Raw genomic sequence first — 23,188 nt, 5'->3', positions numbered from 1 at the left:
GCATCAATTCACAAATATGTATTTGTCTTAAATTGAAAACAGTACTTCCTGTTACTTTTGTTGTATTAACTGTGACGTGGACCCTGATAGATAATTTTCGTTTAAATAAAAGCTTTATTGTAAATATTGCTGAAACACAGCTGTATATATGTTCCATCTATAATAAACTCTGAGACGGAAAGTTGAGAGTTGTTCATGTGTTCGTGTGTGTGCATATATGATATGCATTTCTGTTGCCAGTTACAGCTAAAGTAACTATCAGATGGCATTTACTACTTTATTTCCTGTCATATAAATGCCTTTTTTAGGTATTTCAGAAATCAGGATTATTTGAAAATTGTATCTCAGTTGTGTTTACTGAGTTTCTGGTATGACTCACAATAGGATCCCACATTTAAAAGAAAAAAGGAAACAAAAGTACTTATGATTTTGTAGTTCTGATAAGCATTTTAATATATGCAGTTTGGAGTGGTGGATAGAAATTATTGCAGTTTTTGCAAAACAGCCCCTCTACCTGTACTTTGGAGGGCACCCTTTTTGCAGCTCTAGAAGGACCAAAAAGGTCCTTAGTGCTCTGTTCATTCCCTTTTGTTCAGCGTTTCCTTCCTGGCTAGTGTGTCTATGGGTGTTGACTGACTGCTGTAATTTTGATTCTGCAGAATTATTACAGATGTGTAGAAATCTATTCATGCTTCTTGCTTTCATGTGCCTTGACAGAAGCGAGGTTAGGTGGCTCACCCTCTTTTAGAGCTAAGTCTGCACCACCATCTTTCTCCTAGACCTCCAAAATGGGACCTTCCTCACACAGATCTGACTTTGTTGCTAGTTGGCCTGAGATAAGGTGGTCTTAGTACTCTTATGTTTGCTGTGCAATCCCAGAATAAATCATTATCAAATCTATCAGCACCTCTGTAAATATTCTCCCCACATATCTCTTCATGCCAGCATATGGGATCTCTGCAGGAAAGGATGTCTGTATTTTCTCTTATTATCCAGCCACAGGAGAGAGTCACTGTGAATTTTTCTTCCCTTCCTCTGTCCCTTCCTCTGTGCTAATAATTGCTTTATTTCATTGGTCTGGACTGCAACTGCACCTTCCTGCCAAAACAGAGGTCACAGCATTGAAACCTGAAATGTCTGAACATGGAAGTGTTTTGTGTAAAAGAGGTGCTGGTTCAAGATTATTTATACCCATTAGTGCAATCAAATTCTCCTTTGACAGGCTAGGAGAGGATTCATGGGGTAGCTCATGTCACTACGGCACTAGTTCTGCCATATCTGCCCCAAAAGTCCTAGCACACAGCTCAGTGCAAGGCACAAGAAATCCGTGCAGTACCCATGGATGGCCTTGCAAATTGATCTCCTTGAAACCAGATTGTTCCAGCTTAGTACTGAATCCATGAGAAAAAGTGGCATCAAAATAATAGCTTCACAATCTACTTCATAGGTAACATTCACTCATTCCTGTTTTAATAACATTTATATTAACATTACTTTCAGATTTGTTGCAGTACAGAAGCTGTGGGTAAGCAGAAGAGGAGACTTTCTCCTCAGAGGAAAGACAAGAACAAGTCAAAAAGTGAAGTGTCATTTCAGTTTGATAGTGGAAACTTGATCCAATGAGCCAACAGGAGTTTTGTTATGGAATTTAATGGGATGAGAGCTTCAGCACGTGGCAGACCAGTGCTTGGCTCATCATCCTATGTGTGAAAGGTGAATGAAACATTGAGAATGAGAAATCCAAGTGCCTAAGAATCTTTGGCTTCTCCTGGCATACGTTAGTTGATTGCTCAATTAGGTCAATGTCTTCGTCACTCTATTACTAAGTATAGGTTGTTGTTCTTTAGTTACGTGAACGAGTTGTTCTTTAATGGATTCTCACTAACTGTTGTGACTGGAAAGCTGCCTGGTGGAAAAGGATCGAGCCTGCTGGTCAACAGCTGGCTGGACATGAGCCAGCGTTTGCCCAGGTGGCCCCGAAGTCAATGGCATCCTGGCTTGTGTCAGCACTAGTGTGGCCAGCAGGGCCAGGCCAGTGACCATCCATCTGTACTTGGCACTGGTGAGGCGGCACCTTAAACACTGTGTTCAGTTTTGGGCCCTTCTCTACAAAAGAGACATTGAGGGGCTGGAGCGTGTCCAGAGAAAGGCAAGAGAGCTGGGGAAGGGCCTGGAGCACATGGATGATGAGGAGAGGCTGAGGGAGCTGGGGGCGTTTGGCCTGGAGAAAAGGAGGCTCAGGGGAAACTTATTTATCTCTACAAGCCCCTGAAGTAAGGCTCTAGCCAAGTGGGAGTCAGTCTCTTCTTCCAGGTGACATGATGAGAAGAAACAACCTCAAGTTGTGCCAGGGGAGCTTTAGATTAGATACTAGAAAAAAAGTCTTCCCTGAAAGGGTTGCCAAGCATTGGAACAGGCTGCCTGGGAAGTGGTTAGGTCACCATGCCTGGTGATATTTAACAGACGTGTAGATGTGGCACCTGGGGACATGGTTTCGTGGTGGACTTGGCAGTGTTAAATTTACAGTTGAACTCAATAATCTTAGAGGTCTAAGCAATTCTATGACTCTGTGAAATCACTGTAGGCAGGTTGTGTAGCAACCTTATCTCTCAGTCTATCTATGAGCATTCACAGTCATCCTCAGGTTTCAGAAGGAATGGCATTTTGGAGTCCAGGGTCTAAAAGCATCCCCAAGGTTCCTCTGAACTCCTGAAGTCCTGGAATTCCAGAATGAACTTTTTCATCAGGCTCATTCCCTAATACTCAGAAATTATATCCTCAACAGCTTCAGAGTGCTCAATTCACACAGCTTGCTTCTTCACTCACTCTTCCTTTCTCTTATTTATTTTTAGTTTTTTAAAATAAGAGGGGGAAAAAATGGGGTAATCTTGAATGTTTCTTAGAATACATTGCAGCAGTTGTCAGCTGTTTAACTGTAGGAATACTTCCTATTAATTTCCAGGATTTTAACTTCACTTTTGCTCCTTGGAAAAATGATTTTTTTTGGAAAAATATTAATATGTAGAGATCCTAAATCTCTCTGGTTTTGATTTCAAAAAGCATTTTCCATGTGGGAACCCTTTTCTGTAGTTTTGTTTATTTGCAGTATTCTGTCTGTATTCTCTATATGGGTGCTTTAGACTTTGAGTTAATACCAACTGTCTAGCAGAGAATACATTTGATGCCAAAGTAATATCAATGGTTTGAAGGTAAACTCCCCCACACCTCCAGATCATAGGTATTTAATAATGTGCCACGAAGCCTGAGCATGACATGATGGGGTCTGCCCACAGCTTCATGGAGTGTCCTCTTCATTGACTTGTAGCTCCACTCTTTCAAGAAATGATGTCAGCCTCTAAACAGAGAGCCAAGTTGGCATTGGGCTGTAGGTGCATAGCCAATCTGCTTTCCATATTGTTCTCTTGGCTTTCATACAATCATGAATAATCTGTTCAAGACAATCTGAAAACCTCAGAGCAAGCAGGATGCACTTTGTATCCCTAAAGTCACTTTTTACATTTGCATAGGCCTCATGCCCAGTGAGGAATCTGTAAATATGAGAAGGAGAAAAGAGAGAGATCTCACAGAAAACAGTTGTGTGATTTTATTTATTTATATTATACTGCTAGAAACCATGACTGAAGACTGTGATTTGTCCACTGACATATGCATGCAATTTTTCCTGAGATGCAGGAAACGAATCTGTCAGCCTCCTGATGAGCATTACAGAGAGAAAGACACCCAGGATAATTTAATTAGAGCCCAAGAAATAACCCAAACTGAAGGACATTTTCTGGCTGTCAGAAACTAAATCCATCTTTAAAACAGGCAAAACCACCACCCTGGTTCAGAGACGTCCCTGCTCTCTGATCACCTTTGAATTGCTTTTCCTCTATGATGCTTAGGGTTCCTTGACCCTTCCTGGAGATTTTCTTCAGGATCCTCAGCTGTGTTAGACCCATAGTACCCCCAAATGATTGAGGAAAAAGGTGACCTCTTGCTATAGTCCTAAGTGCTATAAAGAGTGATCCAGGTCCACAGAATAATTTAGAGCACCTTCAACATGTCTGAATTACCTGTACTAAATTACCTGACCTGCATTAAGCAGTGAGGGACTGATGCAACAATAAATGATGATCAGCTGATTCTTTCTCATTCTTCATATAGTTCACAGCTCTGGAATAAAGTGTAATGTTGCTTTGGTAAGTTATCGATTATTTGCAGATTTTTGCTTTGTTGTTTTGGTTCCCCACCCCCCCACCCCACCCCCTCACCCTCTCCCTCCTCCCCTTCCTCCTGGAGGTGAGTTTAGTAGAGGGGGAAAAGCCCAGCAGTCTGTCTTGGACAAAACAGAGTTGAAGGAAGGAAAAGATAGAGGAAGGAATGAAAATGGATAAATAGAAAGATGTATCTTCATCCTTTATCATGGCTGAACAGTTATTGTTGTGAGCCAGGACTGATGGCCTGTGACCTGGAAGGTTTCTTATTATGGCTTGATCCTGCAGTGTGCTGCTTGAGAAGCCTGGGCTGAGCTGAGCTCAGGAATACAGGGTCTGCTCTCAGTTCTGCTAATGATTCCTGACCTTTGACAGCTTTCTGCTCCATTTAAAGTGGGGCTTTCTGATCTGATAATGACAGAATAAGACTCTCTTTTTTAATATTTTTTGCATCTTAAAATACAAAGCCGTTTCAGAAGGGTCAAGCTGGCATTTGCTACACGTAGGTGATTCTTTCTCTACTGAATAAAGCAAGAGCTTTTCATTACTAGAACTCTATGTACCCCTTTGCTGAGTACATGAGTTATGCAACTTGCCTACTCAGAATAATGTTGTTACAATTATTAATAATTATATGTAAATGAGTTCATTAGGCCTCTATTTTTCAAGATCTAATATATGAACTAACTAAAAATTATTTTCAATGACCCATCTAATAATTACCAAAATCAGAATTCACCCTCCATCTGCTCAGAAACATATGCAAAGCAAGGCACTTAAGTCACCAAACAATAGAAGATACAAACAATTGTGAGAGATGCATCATTATAAACTGCACTGGTTTATCATGAGTAGTAGAATACTATAAAATAAATGTTGTTAATTTCTACCAGGTAAACCTGATTACCTAAATGTTTCAGATATGGTTCTTTTCCTTGTAAGCATTTTATTCATCCCTGCTACAACTGGTTTGAATTTTTTTTTTTTTAATGTTTGTTCTGTACTACAAAAAATGAAGCCATCTGAATCCTGTACTTTCAGGATTGCATTGATGGGGCTGGAATTTAGAGATCTACTATCTGAGAAATTGAGATGAGAGTTTTAAAATGTTTGGTATAAACACAGTGTATAGAATAAGTCAACCTGTGCAGTGTAAATATCAATGGTGCCCATAATGTAGTATATCCTCAATCCTCTATGTATAGATTTAGAATTTAGTAGAATAGCTTTGACTATTTTCTATGTGTAAATTTACCTCAAAATGTTAAACTTGAATTTATGAAGGCTAGGAAATAGCTTTGAAAGTGGATTTACTGACGGATTTAGCAGTGAGTATTTTAAAAAAGTTTATTAGGCAATGTAAAAGGAAATCTTAGATCTAATTCACTGCTGTTTTGTGAGGAAACTGGGCAGTGGTTGAGGAGGATGGAGTGAAATGCATTATAGGTCAAAGATTATAATGTTTAGCGCTGTTTTTAAGTGGGATGCCTTTTGTACTTTTTTATACCAGAGCCTAAAACTAAATTTCTAGTTTGTATCACCAAGGAAAAAAAAATCTCTTATTTACACAAGAAATATTATTGGAAATGGAAATAGGAGAGTTTTCCATCTTTTTGTATGTGTTACTTTTTCAGACCCTTTTCAGGGATGTACACTTTCTGTGACCATTAATGTTTCTTTAGAGTAAGCAGATGTCTGTTGTGTGCTGAATGTACCATGTAGTAGCTGCAAGTTGATTTCTCAGCAGCTTGCAGGCATTGATGGACCATGGTTTTAACTTCTTGAGTCAAAATTTTGAAAGTGATTTGCACGTGTGAAATTAAATAAACAAAAGCTTACAAGCTTATTGAATCACAGCACAAACAACAGGAAAATGATCTTCTGCAACTCTGATGTTTTGACAACAATTAATATCTATTCATATTCTACTGAAACCAGGGGAAAGAGAGGCTTTCTTTCAAAACAAATAGAGTCCAGCTATATGTTAAGATCTGAATTAGATCTAGCTCACAGAGCAATAATTAATAAGAAAGAAATTAATGTCCTTAAAGTGTAGACACATTTCCTAATTTCTTTCCCCTTGAGAATTATCTGTACTTAAACTTTGTTATTGGTGATATTGTAGCTTATATGACACAAAGGAGTTCAGCCCTGTCTGTGCATACCAGTCATTTGTGCTTGGCACTGATGTATTTCTGAGTCTTAGGCATTATTTGGACCCATCAAAGAAATATATTGGGTGAGAAGTGAAGGGATAAATATGATAGAAGTTGGAGACAACTACACGAGGACTTCAAGTAAACATATGACTTTAATTTTTAGGTTACACTGCCATTCATCAGTAATGAACTGTCTAGTTCATTCTTTAAAATTTAAACAGAATTATTATTATTATTATTATTATTATTATTATTATTATTATTATTATTATTATTATTATATTTTTGTAATAATCTCACAAGGATAAATGCCCATGAACAAAAGAAAAAAAAAGATGGTAAACACTGAAGATTATTTATAATTTATTAATTCTGCATGGTTCTTGCTGTACATGCATGTTTATAATGTATAAGACGCCCAGAACATCTGTTAAAAATATTTCTAAATGAAACTTGTAATCTCATGGGTATTTCAGAAGAATGTAAAAATTATTTTACTTTGAAGAGTTTATTAATGAATAAAGATTAAGAATACTTCTACAATGGTAATTTCTAGTTGTTTTTTAAATGAACTTGGATATATCTAAGACAGAGACCTTATTTCAACATGAAAATTTCAGGACAGGACCTCTCTATATATACAGAAAAGGGGTAAAAATGTAAAAATTGTCCTTTCTCTCCTGTTACGTGGTCTTTCTAAAAATTCGGTCAAGAAAAATGACATTTAAAGGCTGTTTTAATGAGCCAAACTAAACTAACTATTGTTTATTTTAATGAACAATTCTTGAAATATCTGGTGCTTTTGGAATTGTTCAGCTACAATCATACTCTTTTCCTCCAATTAGCCTTCAACAGAAGGAGTTTCCCTGTCTTTGACCCAGCTCTGTCTGTTAACAACATCAAACTTTAAACACAAAATGACAGGCTTAATAATAATAGTTCAAGAAATATCCTTTCTGCCAGAAAGAAAAAAACCTCATTATTTTAAATTGAGGTGGTGCTGAAAGGAAACAAAAAATGCAACCTTGTACAGGACAGGTCTTGCTTAAATACAGGTCTCAAGTTTTGAAGACTATGTGGAATGAAATCAAAAGTGTGTGGTTCACTTGGGAAAAAAAAAAAATCACGTGTATTTTATGGTAGGTGACTTTTTCCTGTCCTACTTCAATAAGCCAAGCATACGCTGACTTGACCAAGGGCAAATCTAACCTGGTGATTTAAATGCAACTACTTCATCTAGTGTGTCTATCTTTCTGTTTCTGGGATCCACCTACCTATGACAAATTTTGCTATCCTGACCTGGGCCAGTCACTGCACAGATTTAGGGGTGATTCCATACTCCCACCATTAAACTTCTGTGATTTTGTCTCCATCTTAAAATGTTGTCATGAGGCTGTTAGAAGATTTTCTTCTAAATTTGTGTAGGCATCTTTTTGCAGTATAAGTGAAACTGAAAACGCATTTATTCTCATACAGAGGACTTTATTTTCATTCATTCTTTTCTTGTCCTTATATGAGAATATTTTATCCTATGTCTTAATTGATAGCTGACCTTTCCTCCATCTGCTCCAAATCAGGGAAGTACAGTGTTTCTCTTGTAATTACATTTCTGCCACAAGGTATTTTTCTTCTTTTAGGAGATCAAAACCATTATTGACAGCAGGATGCAGTCTTTTCGATATTTTAATAAAGAAGCCCACTGCGTTTGCCTGATGCTTTAGCCTGCCAACAGGAGTTTAATAGTCTAGTGGAGCATTAACAGCAACTGATCATTGTTCAGAACATCTAACTAGCCCTAGGTTATATCAACCTGACAGACAGGACATTAGCTGAGGGCAGCTACTCTTCATTAATTGTTTATGCAGATGACCCTCTGGTGGAAAGGTGGGCATTTTCTCATTTGCCTTGGGCAGTGTAAAGCAGCCAGAAACAGCCACTGCAATTAGAGGATGTTAATGAGGAAGCAGAGAGAGAGCGGGTGGCATGGAGAGCACTGCTGCAAGCACAGCAGCGCTAAGGGTTTATTCTTGTTCCCACTGCAGCCAGTGGTCAAATCCCTGTCGATTTAAATAGGGGAAGGAGATGTACTCCTGGCTGCAATCCAGACTGGCAGCTTCCCCTGTGTCATATAAGCTGCTGTTGGAGCATCTTGGAATGATATTCTGTCCAGACATAGTGAATGACTGTTCTTTCTCTAATTAGTCTTGCTTCAGACATTTGGGTTGATAATCATGCAAGGAGAAGCTGAATGTTTCTCTGCCCTGTAATCTTTAGTCAGAGACTTGAGAACTGAGAATACCAGCTGTTTCATAGGTTGTGAGCTGTGCAGGCAGAGATCAGTCATGATCTCTGGGTTTGTTTGCCTGCTGGAGAGATGGCACTTACTATTGAAATCATCTACCATCCACAGTCGCAATATCTAGACAGCATGAAGGGACTGCTTCAGCCTGAATGGACTGAAACATCTGTGTCCCCATCATGGAATTCCTTCAGGGGAGGGTAAGGAGAATTGTTGGAAAAAAAAGAGATAGACCAAGAATAAAATGACCATGGGATCGGGATGACATCCGTATTGGCAGAATTGAAAGTGGTGTAAAAAGTGTGTTCCATGTTGTAAAAATGACTCCTTGATTGCTTTTGTTTCATTTCACCAGATCAGAAAGACAAAGACCTAATACTTATTCTGAGCTGTCTTTGGGTAAAAGACAGCTGTCTGTTAAGTAGTGTAAATCTAATGATATTCCTTTCTGAAAGCAAAATCTAGTTTGCTTATGTCAGAGTCTGTTTTGGCACTGGAAAAGTTGATACCATGCAGTTCTGAGAAGTAGTTATCAAGAAGCAAATAACTGCGGTCAATTTAAACTCATAGCAGGAGAAATCAGGAGAAGAAGAATGCTAACTAAGTATTGTTTGTTTTCAATGTGTAGAGTTATAAATCTTCCAGGTAGCTTAAATTTTTCTTTTTTTTTCTGTTACTGAAAGATTTCAGTTTATAGTCATGATAATTATAGTTTCCTTAAGAAAATCGTTGTCATCTCCCTGATGTAGTCTTGTCTCAATGCACATTGGACTGCACCCAAAACAGCCACCCATGCAAGAGATTTTTGTGCCCTTGCAGTTTCCCCCTTCTTTGCAGGACTTAGATCTGTGATGATCTTTATCTGTTTATATAGGCAGTTCCTTTCCTGAATCCAAACAGGCAGTCCTGAGCCCTCGCATTCCCTCAGCGTGTCACATGTCTAGGGTACCGAAGCACCTGAATCTTCAGTCTGGGGAGGAAACTTAATTTTAGTGATATAATGGCGATTTTGCTACGGACAATTTGATTGTGCTTGGATTAAATGACTGCTAAAATAAAAACTGGTGTTAAAGTAGCTTCTAAATGTCACCTCTAGCAAATGATTTGCTTTTCTCAGGAGCCTTTTTATTTTATGCTGTCTGTAGATGATGAATACTTCCTCAGTCAGAGGGCAGTCTGTCTTGACTTGTCCCCTGATCCTGCCCTGTGCTCCCTGGCATTGCCACTGGAACCCAGCTGGCATTCAATGGACAGAAAGCTGACAGGCAAAAGATTAGTATTAAGAGAAAACATAGATAACCAGTAAGACAGGTACTGAACACTTATAAAAAGGCTGAATCTGGAACAAGACAAAGCATTTAATGGGTAAAGAAGACCATTCTGAGGATGCAATGCAGGTAGTTCTTTTCATCCTTTAGAAAAGGACATTTCCCTGCTGCAAAATGTATCTCCCCCATTTGCCTTCAAAAGCATCTATTTGTTTGATACATTCTATTAATTAAACCCAAACATTTGTCTTACACCTGCCTAACAAGACCAGATATCTACATTACTGAGGTGGGGATAAGACTTGCCTTTTGTTTGCTTTTTATGTTTCTGCACTGAACTTTTGAAGTGGCATCTGGCCATCTTTTGTTTTGAGTTACACATCCAAAAATCAGGCTCAGAGGGAAGGAAAATTCCCCTGTGTATAATCTAGAAATATTGAAGTGAATCGTTCAACATGTTCAGATCATTCCCTTTGTCAGCATTCAGTTGGAAGAACAGCTAATCTGGTACGGGGTAAGCAAAGGGGATGCCTAATAATTGTACCATCCATAAACTACTGTCAGGCAAGAGCAGTGTGGAAGCACAGGAGAATGATGACTCAGCCATGAGTGTCTGAATCAAAACGCCTCCTGGATCTGCTCTACCAATGCCATTATGGAGCAGGGGTTTAGGGGTTTGTTTTTTCTAGCACTTTTTCAGAGCTGTGACTAAAATCATAGAATTATTTGGGTTAGAAGGGACCTTATAGATTATTTATTTCCAAGCCACCTGCTGTGGGCAGGAGCACCTTACACTAGGTCAGGTTGCTCAAAGCCCCATTCAGCCTGACCTTGAACACCTCAGTGGATGGGACATTCGCAACTTCTCTGGTCAACCTGTTTCAGTGTCTCATCACTCTCACAATAAAGAATTTCTTCCTAATGTCTAATCTAAACCTATCCTCTTTCAGTTTCAAATCATTGCCACTTGTCCTAACACTACATGTCCTTGTGAAAAGTCCCTGCCTAATTTTCTTGTAGGCCCCCATTAGGTACCAGAAGGCTGCTCTAAGGTCTTCCTAGGGCCTTCTTTTCTCTAGGCTCTTCTCAACCCAAACTTCCTCAGCCTGTTTCCATAGGAAATGTGCTCCTGTCCTCTAAAAATCTTCATAGCCCTCCTTTGGACTCACTCCAGCTAGTCTATGTCCTGCTCATGTTGGGGAACCCAGAACTGGATGCAGTGCACCAGGTGGAGTCTCATGAGAGCAGAGAAGAATCCCTTCTTTTGAAGCAACCCAGGATGCAGTTAGCTTTCTGGTCTGTGAGCACACAGTTGCTGAGTCATGTCAAGCTTCTTGTCCACAGACACCTCCCAGTACTTTTCCTTAGGGCTGCTCTCCATCCATTCTCCATGCAACCTGTTTTTGTGCTTGGGACTGACCCAACACTAAATTTTGCCTCCTAATGCTTCCTTTTATCTGCTTCACAAATGAGTGGGCTGTGTAAGGCAAGGTGAAGAGGCTTTTCCTTAACATGGCAATAGTCATGCAACTGGTTTAGATATGACTGCTTTAAATTGTAGACTAAGGTTAAGTGCAGTTGACTGCTTTAATTGAACAGAAAGGCAGGAATTAATACAAATAAGTATCATAAATTAGTGTCTAAACTAAAGTGGCTCTTTAGAGAGTTGGGAAATGGGTTCAGATTCACCAGACCAAAATTCCAGGTAAGCTCCAGGGCCAAACGTTTATTATTTCTTGTATCTTGAAAAGCTTGAATGAGGCAGTGGGAAACACTGTGCAGAGGGTATGAGTAGGATGTATCAGTGGTATTTCTAGTCCAAAGGTTCTATTCAAGAAAATACCCAGGTAGTTCTAAGAAACATTTGGATACAAGAAGGTTACTGCTTATCTTTATTCAGCTATGGCCATTGCAGAAAAGGGGGAAACTATAAATCCTTCGAGTGGAGCAGTTAAAAATACCTGCAAAACTCTTACATTTTCTCTGTCTGCACTGGTAACAGAATACTGTGCAATCCTGTGAATGGATCGTGTGTCTTTTGTCATGTAATGAGGAAAGGTGTTATGGCCCATTGTGTTAATGTTGCCACATTCTTTGACTTTTTGCATGTGCCACTGCCTTCATCTTCATTAGCAATGTACTTGGACCATGCAGCCTGCACCCTTTCCCATGACTGGCACATAACTGTATGGCACATGAAATATGGATTTGAGGATATTAAGAGGGACTGTTTTACACAATTCCTATGTACTTAAACTTTCAATCAGAACATATAGATATTGAACTCTGTAATATGTCTTGAAGGCTTGGGCAGAGTTAGGGTAAAGAGGAAAATGATTGTTCTTGTCCATGCCATCAGTTCCCATAACTGGCAGTTTTGAATAGGTTCCTCTGTTGGGATGGGATAGGATCACAGGATAATGCTGTGATGCTGAGAAGGCAGGAATCTTAAACAAACTCTGGATCTCCTAATTTTGTTTTATGATGCTATGATGAATTCTTTATGTTTCTACTGTCTGGGCTAAGGCAACAGCTTCTGCTGTTGCTTCTTATGTGGGCATGACTTACATGACTAAACAGGCAGTAAAGCTGGCAACTGTCAGAATAATCTTTCCATTAAACTGATGGTCCTTTTTAATGGGGTCTGATTTCTTTTAATGGTGGATGGTATAGCAGTGCAATGGAAAGCAAATTATTTTTTCTTCTTAGTTTAATCTTCTTAGGGAAAATGGTAATCCTCTGCTAATTTCCTCCATCAGAGCAAGCATATGTCTCAATCACATTTGTAGCTGGAGCAGAACAGCACTCAGCACTCAAATTATGCTAATAACCATTTAGATTACTTCTTCTTTGGCATTTATTCATATTGGAGATCAGGCAAGAAAGTCTTTCCACTATGTGAATTTATGTGTTTAATCCACATTGTTTCATTAATACCTCTGCAAGCTTTGGCATGTGACTGTCTGGCTCCTTGCCTTGTTGTCAGGTAAATGTGAAGCAATGGTGTGGTACTTCCAATGCATCCAAATCCTGAACCCTTACTTCTTAGTCTTTATTACTTTGACCTGGAAGAGACAGGTATGAGAGGGATTGCCAAGTAGTGCCACCTCAGGCAGGGGCTATATCTTATTAAAAATGTTGTGCAGGTAGATGAGGTTCAGATCATATGGTTATGGCATTCATCTTATGCCATCCAAACTGTTAAAATGATACTGAAGATGGACTGCACCACATATATAAATGCATACAGAAAGCCAGAAGAAACTTTGTAAAACAAGAGTTTTAATCTGCAGTCTATGGTATTGATTGCCATGTATGCTGAATACTAGTTTTGGACTACTATGGTCTTACACAATACAAACTCTTACAATATAATTTGTTCTGTGTCTAAACTGAAAATTTATTGGTCCTGCCTGTTTTCTTATTGTATTGAAGTGCAAACACTGTTCCAGGCATACATACATATGTAAATTATGTATGTATGTATGTATGTATGTATGTATGTATGTAAATTATATATGTATTATATACATATATATATATATATATATATGCATGTACATACACACACACATATATATAATAAAGTATGTTAAGAGTGATTGAGGCTAAGCCAATAGGATTGTCACTCATGTTTTGATATACCTTTTTCTTTCTTGTCAGCTTTCCCCTCTGAGCAATTCTTGATGGACTTATTTTGCAGTTGATAAGCACAGCTGTGAGAGTGACACCAAATACAAATTCCTCTGCAGCATCTCCTTAACAATGCAGAAAAGAGTTATCAGTCATTTGTAACTGTGTTCTTTGGGTGAAAGATCTCCTTTTTTATCAAGGTGTACGTGCATTCCTTAACTTATTTTAAATTATTACAAGGAACAGTTTTCATAATCCAGATATTTTATTTTTTAAAAATTGATAGATATTGGAAAAACTGACCTGAGAGTATATTATGCCACTGTGTACAGGTTAGAAAGGGATGACTGGAATTTAGGAAGGATTTTCCTTTATTCAGAATAGGCTTTCAAAAAATACGTGGAAGCCTGTTACAATCACTCTGTGGAGTCAAAAGTTCCTCAGTATACATCTTGCTTAGAGCTAAATTAGACCTGTATTTGTCCACATTCAGTTCTTTAGCATTTATGCTTTGCAAGATAAACTAGATATTTTCTCTGGCCAGAAGCTGGAAACTAGAAACTAGCTCTGACCAGAAAAAACATACAATAATGAAATAACACCACACAAGCTAATAAGAGGGTTGCCTATGAAAGCAAGATAAGGACAAGTCTTAACAAATATGTTTTTCTTACCTCTGTTTACACTTTATTACTTTTTTTTTTTAGTTAGAATCAACAATTTGAAATCTCAATTGAATCATTGCCTTTTTTCATGCTTAAATGTGAAGTTAATTGAAACAGCTTTAAATAGTTGGGTTGCTATTCTAATAATAATTATTGTTTAGCCTTCTGTTTGCCACATAATTTTCAAAGTCAAACCTTCAGGAACATTAGGAAGTATCATCTTAATTATGCAGTGAAGAAAACATTTGATATATTTTGTTAGTGTGGCTAAGTTGTGAAACCATTATGTATTTCCTACCACTGGAGAAAACCTTCCTCTAAGACTCAAGATCAACAAAACACTTAAGCAGCTGCTTATGAGATGAAAACCCATCCCAAGGCATCTTTTTAAATACCACTTTTAATCATCTTTGGAATTATCATTTACTGTTTTATTTAGGGTGCTTGGGAATGAAGGAAACAGAGAAAACTTTGTAACAGTGTTGTTCACAGATGGAAAAAATCCCTGAGGAGAAGCACAACAAGACTTTTCAATTTCATTCCTGTACTGTTTTCCAGTACAGGTTTTATATAAATGGATGTTGAAATGCAGAGATAATTTACTCTACCAATTACCCTGTTAATTTTATATTTTTTTCCAAATGTGCCAATGATCCAGACCACTAATAGTTTCATCAAAGAAGTTCTCTGTCTCTCAGTCACTAACCTAATTATTCAAATATTTGTTTTCACAATAGAAGAGTTTGGATGCATTGTCAGGACTGATTTATTTGTTTTGGTACAGATTCCAAGTGCTAGATATTCAGCAGAAATCATCTTTCTCTCTTGCACAGCACTCAAGTAATCATCTTCCTGTATTCTTGTGTGTTAACAAATCATACCCATTATTTTCATTAATGTCATTATCAAGGTAGTATAAAGTTCTGTCTAATGGGAGGAACAGTAACAATTGACCCTGGTTCTGAAGAACTTTTAAGATGTACTGGAAAAAAATGGGTAGGGAAGCAAATTAGAGAATTTTTTTGTATAAAATCAGGGATAAATGGCAGAATTCAGGTGCCTGACTCACACATAGCATCTTCTCAGGGCACCATTTGTTTTGGACAGATACATATTTGCATCTGCATACACACTCAATCTTTGCTAATGTGCAGCCCTGTCCTTACAAATTGTTCTCCTTCTGAATATCATAAGGATTATCACATCTTTAAGAGGATGACTGAAATACCCAATGATCTGTTAGGGGGTGCAATTAAAGTTTTAATGCTGTAACAGCTGTTGTCTGCTTGTAAATGATTTCTCCTAATTTTGGGATTTTCTGTTAGCACATAAAATGCTTTGTTAATAAATGTGAAAGTCTCTGAGGATTTCTGTGCATTAAACTTTAATAATTGAAGAGTGCAGAGGAATAGCTGAAATGCAAATGACTGCATTATGGAACAACTTTTAATATGTGCCAAATCTACTAACGATCATAAACTCCCATGATATAGCATCTATTTTGGGTTGGGTTTTTTACTTTCTTTTTTTCTTTCTTTTTTTCTTTCTTCCTTTTTTTAATTTTTTTTTTAATTTTTTTTCTGCTTCTGAAGTGATCAGGTCTCAAATCCCCAAAATAAGTTAGCTAGGATAGATTATTTGGAAAATTAAAGTTCCCCTTAAATACTCTTTCTGTCTAACAAGATATTTTGTTACCTTCCAGTACAGGTCTGCTAGATTTGGCAAAACTATGACTACATCATCTGAAATCTTGGCCCACTGTATCATACAGTGGTGTCAGCTGGTGTCGTTAGCTCTTTCCTTTCAAGTCTTCTTTTTCCATTTCCTTGAAATCCTCATATCAAGTCAAATTTGACACAGTTCTGGAAAATGCAGCCTTGGCAAGTGAGTAGTCTGTTATGATATGAAATATCCAACAATCAGGATTACCGTGAGAAAAAAAATTCCATATTGTAAGTTTCATATAAGAAACACTAAAAGGCCAAAATTTACCAATGATTCAGATGAACAACTTTTTCTAAAAGTGTTTCTGAAAGTAGACATTTTATTAACTTCAGTGTTTGCAGGGGCTATAGAGGTATATGATGATCCTAATGATAATTATAATAACAGTAGTAGCAATAATAAAAATATATACCACCATAAGTAACATAGCCAAAACAACAACAGAAATAATAAGATATTAAAAGAAGTAATGTAACCAGATGTAATAAACAAAATCCTGTGTATTCCAGACAACTGGTATAGGACTTTTGTGGGGCTGATCACTGCATTAGGAGATATCAGCCTCATTTGATTACATTGCTGCTCTCTTTGGGTTGTGCTACCAGGCTGGCCACAGTATTTTTATCCTCACAAGTTTGTTCACCTTGTCTTTCAGAGAATTAGCAGCACTAGCTTCTGCCCTAGATCACGCACCTCTGCGTTGCTGCCGAGGGAGCTCAGTATATTGTGCGTTCAGCAGTGGCTCCAGTGTGTTTTTAATTTCGACAACTCAAACTGATGCATATATTTTCCACTACAGCACTCATTTGTTTACTGCATCCTCCCTGTCTCTGTGCTAGTCACATACATTATGCATATTGTACATGATGTTAAATCACTGCAGGGCCCAGGGGTAACCTCCCTCAGATTCACTAGCAGGTTTAAAACTGTCCACAGCTGCACAGGAGTGGTTTCCCTGTCAGGATCAGGGATCCTGCGTGGATCTCCACCTGTAGTCCCTGACAGCTTTGCCTCAAGCAGGGCGCTTGTGAGGAGAAGCAGTCTGGGGTTCCCAAGTCAGCTGGGGCCATCACTGTTTTGCCCTTCTGCTCCTTCAGCAGGAAGCAGCTAAAACAAATCTCCTGCTGCATTGTCCAGGAGGAGGGCTGAGGTGGGCTGGAGCCACACACTTCTCATTTCTTATGCTGGAGGAGCTGCACTGGCAGAGGTCATCCAGAGCAGAGGCTTTCCATGATCACACACTGGAAATGTCAACCCTTCAGGAGCAGGGGTTTTTAGCTTTGGGAAATTCAGATGCATGCCATATTTTTTGGATCAGAATTTTGCATCAGAATTTTGCATCAGAAACACGTTTAGGAGAACACTTTCTTATTGAGGCTATGAGAGGAAAGAGAGGTGTCCCTTACCATGCAATGCCTTGCATAGAGCAGTCCAAGTTGAGTAGACTTTCATAATTTCTTAGCATGACATAAATTTTTTTTTTGCTGATCTCTTCAGTTTGAGTACAATACTCCTATATTTTTCAAAAGGTATTTAATTGTACACTTCAAAAGCTTTTACTTTGAAAAAATGAGAACTTTATTGGTTCTGAAATAATATAACTTTATGAAGTAGGATCCATTTGCCTTCTTTTTTCATAATTAGAACAAAGCCAAATCAGCACAACATCATAATTATGTCTTAATTATTCTAATAACATTCTTCTTTTTTTCTTTTTAATCTTGATTTCTTTTTTTTGTGCTGAAGAATAAAAGACAATCTAAACAATGAATTAATTCATTACTCTAAGCTCCTTATTCTCTTTCTTGTTCTTTCCAACCTCTCTTAGATAATTACAACTATGAGATAATCAGGGCAAGACTTCATTTGCTAGCTCCTTCCTTTCTTCCAACTGCCCCATTTTCTTTTCTCCTCCAAATCCCGCTTTTTTCTCTCTCACTTTTATGCACACCTTCTTATCTGTATGTAAGTAACTTAAGAGCAGGTAGAATAGGAAGAGGAGTAAAAAGGAGCCCTATCCATTATTGGTTTCTCAGTGGGTGAACTTCTGCAGTTCTTTCTTCTGCAGTTCTTAGCCTATTGAAATCAATGGAGCTCTACTGAAATGTTCTTGGGGATGTCCTGTCTCCATTAGAGTCACCAGAGACATCACTGTGCTTTGCCATTTGGATCTGCTTAATAGAAAATATGGTGTTTTGTAGTACTGAGAGCAAGAAAATCTGTGCCCCCCACATGGTTCATAATTAGCAGCACTCCTTCTTCCTACCCGCTGTGGCTTCCACCCTTAACTACCACTCCCTGGAAAGTGGGATTTATATCTGGTGATGGAGAGGGAATTACCTGCTGCCTGAAGCTTTGCAGCGCAGGCTTATTCAAACACATCAGATTAAAACTTCTTTCACAAAAGCAAGCAGTGGATAACTCTTGATGGTGTTGTGCTGAACTGAGGGATTCAAACAAGATCTGGAGTAAGAGAATGCTGCTCTGAGATCTACCAGTGCAAATAAACCAGATCAGTGATGAGTGACAGAAGAAAGAGAGAGGACTACTACTGCCTTTTGTGGGCAGACAAAAGAATGCTTTGCCTGTGCTACAAGTGGATTAGGAGCTAATATATTTTATGTTTAGATGTTTATTTGGTGCTTGCAAGGCTGGATGTAGCTATGTGCTTCTGCTTCATAAATATCTACAGTCAGAGACTTGGTGTTGCTTGGGCAGAGCAAATTTGTGTCTGCCTCCACTGTGGGGGCCTGAAAATCATGGAGGCTTGAAGAGACCTATTTCTCACCACAGTAGCAGACATTCATTCATGACTCTGTGTTTCTCCCTCTGTCATCTCTCTCCTTCTCTTCATCATAAGTTTATTCAGCAAGTTGATTTAGAGAACAAATTCACCTTAGAAACTGTCCACTAGAAGTGGTTAGGTTGACTTCTTTTGGGCAGCAGAACCTACACCATCTCAAAAGTGTGCAAGAAAATATGGTATAGTTTTGCTAACTAGGATAATTATTAAAGATAAAAAAGTCTTTTGTTTTCTTTGACCCTGTGCTCTTTTACTGTGACCACAGTAAAAGATGTCTCCAGTGTAATAAGTTATACTTCCATAAGCTACTTAATATATGTAGTAGTATCTAATGATGCAGAAATTCTAAGTCCATTAGAATAAAAGAGAGTTTTGACATTAATTTCAATGAAACCAGGATTTCTTATGGAATTTCAGTGTCAATGAAAAACAGAAGAGAATAATAACTATAAATTCTGCTAAGAAATGGTGAAATCTGAAAATCCTACTCAGTATTTAAGGTAATATACTTTTTTTGCCTTAACATGATTTGCAAGATCTGACTTAAAAAAGAAGCATGTTAGCTTGCAGTGTTGTTGGTGGTATATATTCATGGTCTTACAAAGCTGTCATTATACATTTATATATTTTTCTCTTTATCTTTTGCATCTTCTTTGCATCTTCTGCATATTTTCTATTTGAGCCTATGAGAATATTCCTTTGCCCTTTTCTTTCTCTTTTATCTCCTTTTTCCCCAGCCTCCTTAACCTCATCCTCTCCTTATTCTTGTCTTCCACTCCTGTGCTGCTAGAAGAAGCCCACTTATATGCTAAATGCAGTGCCATTTCTATAATGTGAGCAACTGCATTAACTCGGAGTGGTGAGATTCTATACAGCTCTGACGTGTTCTGAGAACAGCCACACCTATACAAATCACAATGAGGAATGTATTTTTAAGACATTGGTTTATCAGTGCATGAAAAGTCTCAAAGACTGCAAAGTGCTGAGCATCTCCTCCAAGCTGCTAGCATTACCAAATCCCATCAGTGTTGAAGACATGCAGGGTATTGGGAAGTCACCCCAAACCCCCTTCCAGTCCTAATCAGGGTGATGTATGAAATTACGCTCTTATCAACTCCAGTAGATCTGTCACATTTAAATCATAATGCATCTGTAGGTGGCTTTGTATTTGTTTGTTTTAAAAAAAAGCCTGTGAACTTTGGAGTACTCTTTGTAGGAAATTAAAATGGCAGGTGGTTTTTGGATATGTTTGACTTTAGTTCAAAAGAATGTATTTAATAATAAGATGCATGTTTTCTTCTCTACTTCTGTTTTACATTCTTCCAACATACTTTGCTGGCATTCTTCTTCTGTTTCTCAGTCTGGCTCCACAGTGAGTCGACAGCGAGGAGTAAATACTGTAAGAAGGCTGTGATTATTTCTTGCACAAGTTACATCCAACAAAAGATGGATTTTAAAGTGAGAAAGAGGCTGCTGAGATGACAGATAATTACAGCTTGGCTTCTGAACTCTTTGAGTGCTTCCTAGTGTTTTGTCTCAGATTTGGAAGTGAAGCAAGGCTGTGAAATGGTGTCAATAGCATCATGGAGACAAGAGGTGAGGGGACTGAGGGTTTCACTTTGTGGGTGGGAAAGGAGATGTGTGGACATTAGAATTTCACAGCCAGATTAAAATCATGGAAGGCAAGTCTTAGGATCAGAAATTTTTGTCCACTGCTTGGGAAAATCAACAAATTGTTTTAGCAGTCTTGTAAAAAATACTCTTTTTAGAGAGTTGCAGACAATGACTGAGAGTATTTCTGGTCTTGAATCACAAAATTGTGCACAATAATGCTGAAATTAAACTATTTCATCTGTGTCCTGTCAAATTAAACATAAGGTAATATTTTTCGTCTTTGAATCTTAACAAATTAGTATTTTTTTGTGGAACAAAGAATACGTAGCATAATAAATATCTTTCTAGAGTCTTTGAACTTATTAAAATAAATGGATATCTAAATTTTGGATAATGTCGGGCAAATTAAGTCAATATTTGTTTCTGAAATGCTGATTATATTAGAGTGTAGGTTTTCTACTAAGGTTAGATTTGAAGCCTAGATTTACTCTTGGGGTTCCCAGAAGACACCAAATTAAACATGAACCAGCAAAGTTGCATTGCAAAAAACAAGGGATATGGTGTCTGGAGCTGCTTAGGAGTGTTGGACTGTTGCTAGCAGGTTGGAGGAGATGATCCTTCCCCTTTATTCAACCCTGGTGAGGTCACTTCTGGAAAGCTGTGTCCAGTTTTGGACTCCCCAGTACTAGAGAGAGATGGATGCATTGAGGTCCAGTAAAGGGTCACAAAGATGTTTAAGGGTCTGGACCGCCTTTCCTGTGAGGAAGAACAGAGAGAGATGGACCTGTGCAGCCTAGAGAAGTCTCATGTGGACTTCATTAATGTGTATAAATACCTGAAGGGGAGGATGCACAAGGGATGGAGCCAGGCTCTTGCTAGTGGTACCAGTGACAGGACCAGAGGTGATGGGCACACACTGAAACACAGGCAGTTCCCTCTGAACATTAGGATACACATTTTTACTCTGAGGGTATCTCCATCTCATATTCAAAAAGCCACCTGGACTTGGTCCTGAGCCACCAAATTCTAGGTGATCCTGCTTAGGCCAGGTGTTGGACAAGGTGACCTCAAGAGTTCCCTTCCAACCTCAGCCATTTTGTGCTTTTGTGTGGATTTTCCATAGAGTTCTAGTAATTGCATTGGACCTTTACAAGTGGGAGAAGAAAGAACATGATTTAGTTAAGATACCGATATTCATTTATTCATATCTCATGTCATGTTTTTATTTCTAAGTTTTTGGAGAGAGTTAATTAAAACTTCAGACTCACAACTGCTAAAGAAAAACATTATAGAGTGTTAGAAACACTAAGTTGCTCTGCCTTCTTTTCCCTTCTCTCATTTTTTCATTAAGTTTATTGTTGTTGTCTGGATTCTCCCATTACATCCTATTTACAGATTAATAGTGAAAACCTAAAGGCCTATAATGCATCTTTTTGCAAAAATACTTTTTGCTGGTGGCTAGCAGGAACTTCGAAAAATGTTCCAACACATCACACTACACTCGCAGAAAATTGCCAGCAGTGGAGAAGCAGCAGTCATGTTTGGTGAGCGCCACCAATTTTGGTTGAATGTTCTGTTTGAATAGAAATTATGCTCTCATCAAAGCCAAAGACTGGCTGAGTATCTACAGCAGGGAAATGCCTGTCCTATCCTTTACTTCTTACTTTCTGTGTGGCTAGAGAGAAGTCATATGGTTTCTGTTTTGCAGATGACAAATGAGGAGCTAAGCATCTCTGCCCCATAGGTGGGTCATGAAGACCCTTAGTGAAACACACTGTGTAAATACATTCAATTTAATACTTTGTTTATCTGTATCATGGAAATGCCTGAGATCTGCAGCTGAGATCAGAATCCCATCCTACTGAGCACAATGATCGAGGGAATCAGTCCCTAGGAACTGAAATCACAAATCTTGATGCTTGGTCTTGACCCCTGGCAATACTGTATTCTGCCTTATCAAGATTAAAATAAAAATTGCAAGTGCTTGGACATAGACCAGTTCCTTCTAGGATGCCTCTTAATGAAAATTTCTTCATGTATATAATCAAAAAGGTAAACCAAATGAACCAGCCAACCAAATTTTCAGACAAAGGTTAGAAAACACATCTTTCTCCTCTCATTTGTATGCTTGCATTGCTTCCTTATAATGATGCCACCTGCTTCCTTTAGGTGAATAATAGTCTTTTATTCGCAAAAAAAACAAAAAAAAAAACAAAAAAAACAAAAAAAAACAAAAAAAAAAAAAAAAAAAAAACCAAAGGAAAAAAAAAAAAAAAAAAGAAGAAAAACAACCCCTCAAACCCAAGACTTTCATTTCAGGACAATCTGCCTGTCAATATGCACCAGATGTGTTGACCATAAAGATGATTTAGTATTCTGCACCCATATTTTCTCATGAGGCAGACTAATGAGAAAGGAAAATAGATAAGGGAAATGTCAAGGAGAATTGCAGTGAAAATTTGGATTGTTTTGCAGATAGGTAAATAGAAATGGGGATAAAAAGCAGAAACTTTCATTCTGCCACAATTGCTTCTGCTGTACAATACCAGACAGTTTGAAAAACAAGGTTTCAGAACTAAAAAACCCCTTCGTTATAGAAGCCTGGCTGCCTGCATCAAATCTGTAGCTAAACACATTCTTACACTATGTCTGACAGGAGAGGTAATCACAGACATGACTTGTAGCCAATAAACGTTATTACCAAGTATATTGTAGTTCACTTATGATGGGCATCTGTGAGAACTTGCACAGTTTTAAAGAATATATTACTGAAGCCAAATTCTGTCTTTTTGAAACACTAAACTT

This window comes from Vidua macroura, chromosome 1 (assembly GCF_024509145.1).
Source record: "Vidua macroura isolate BioBank_ID:100142 chromosome 1, ASM2450914v1, whole genome shotgun sequence".
NCBI lineage: Eukaryota > Metazoa > Chordata > Aves > Passeriformes > Viduidae > Vidua > Vidua macroura.
This window is presented reverse-complemented; position numbering follows the sequence as displayed.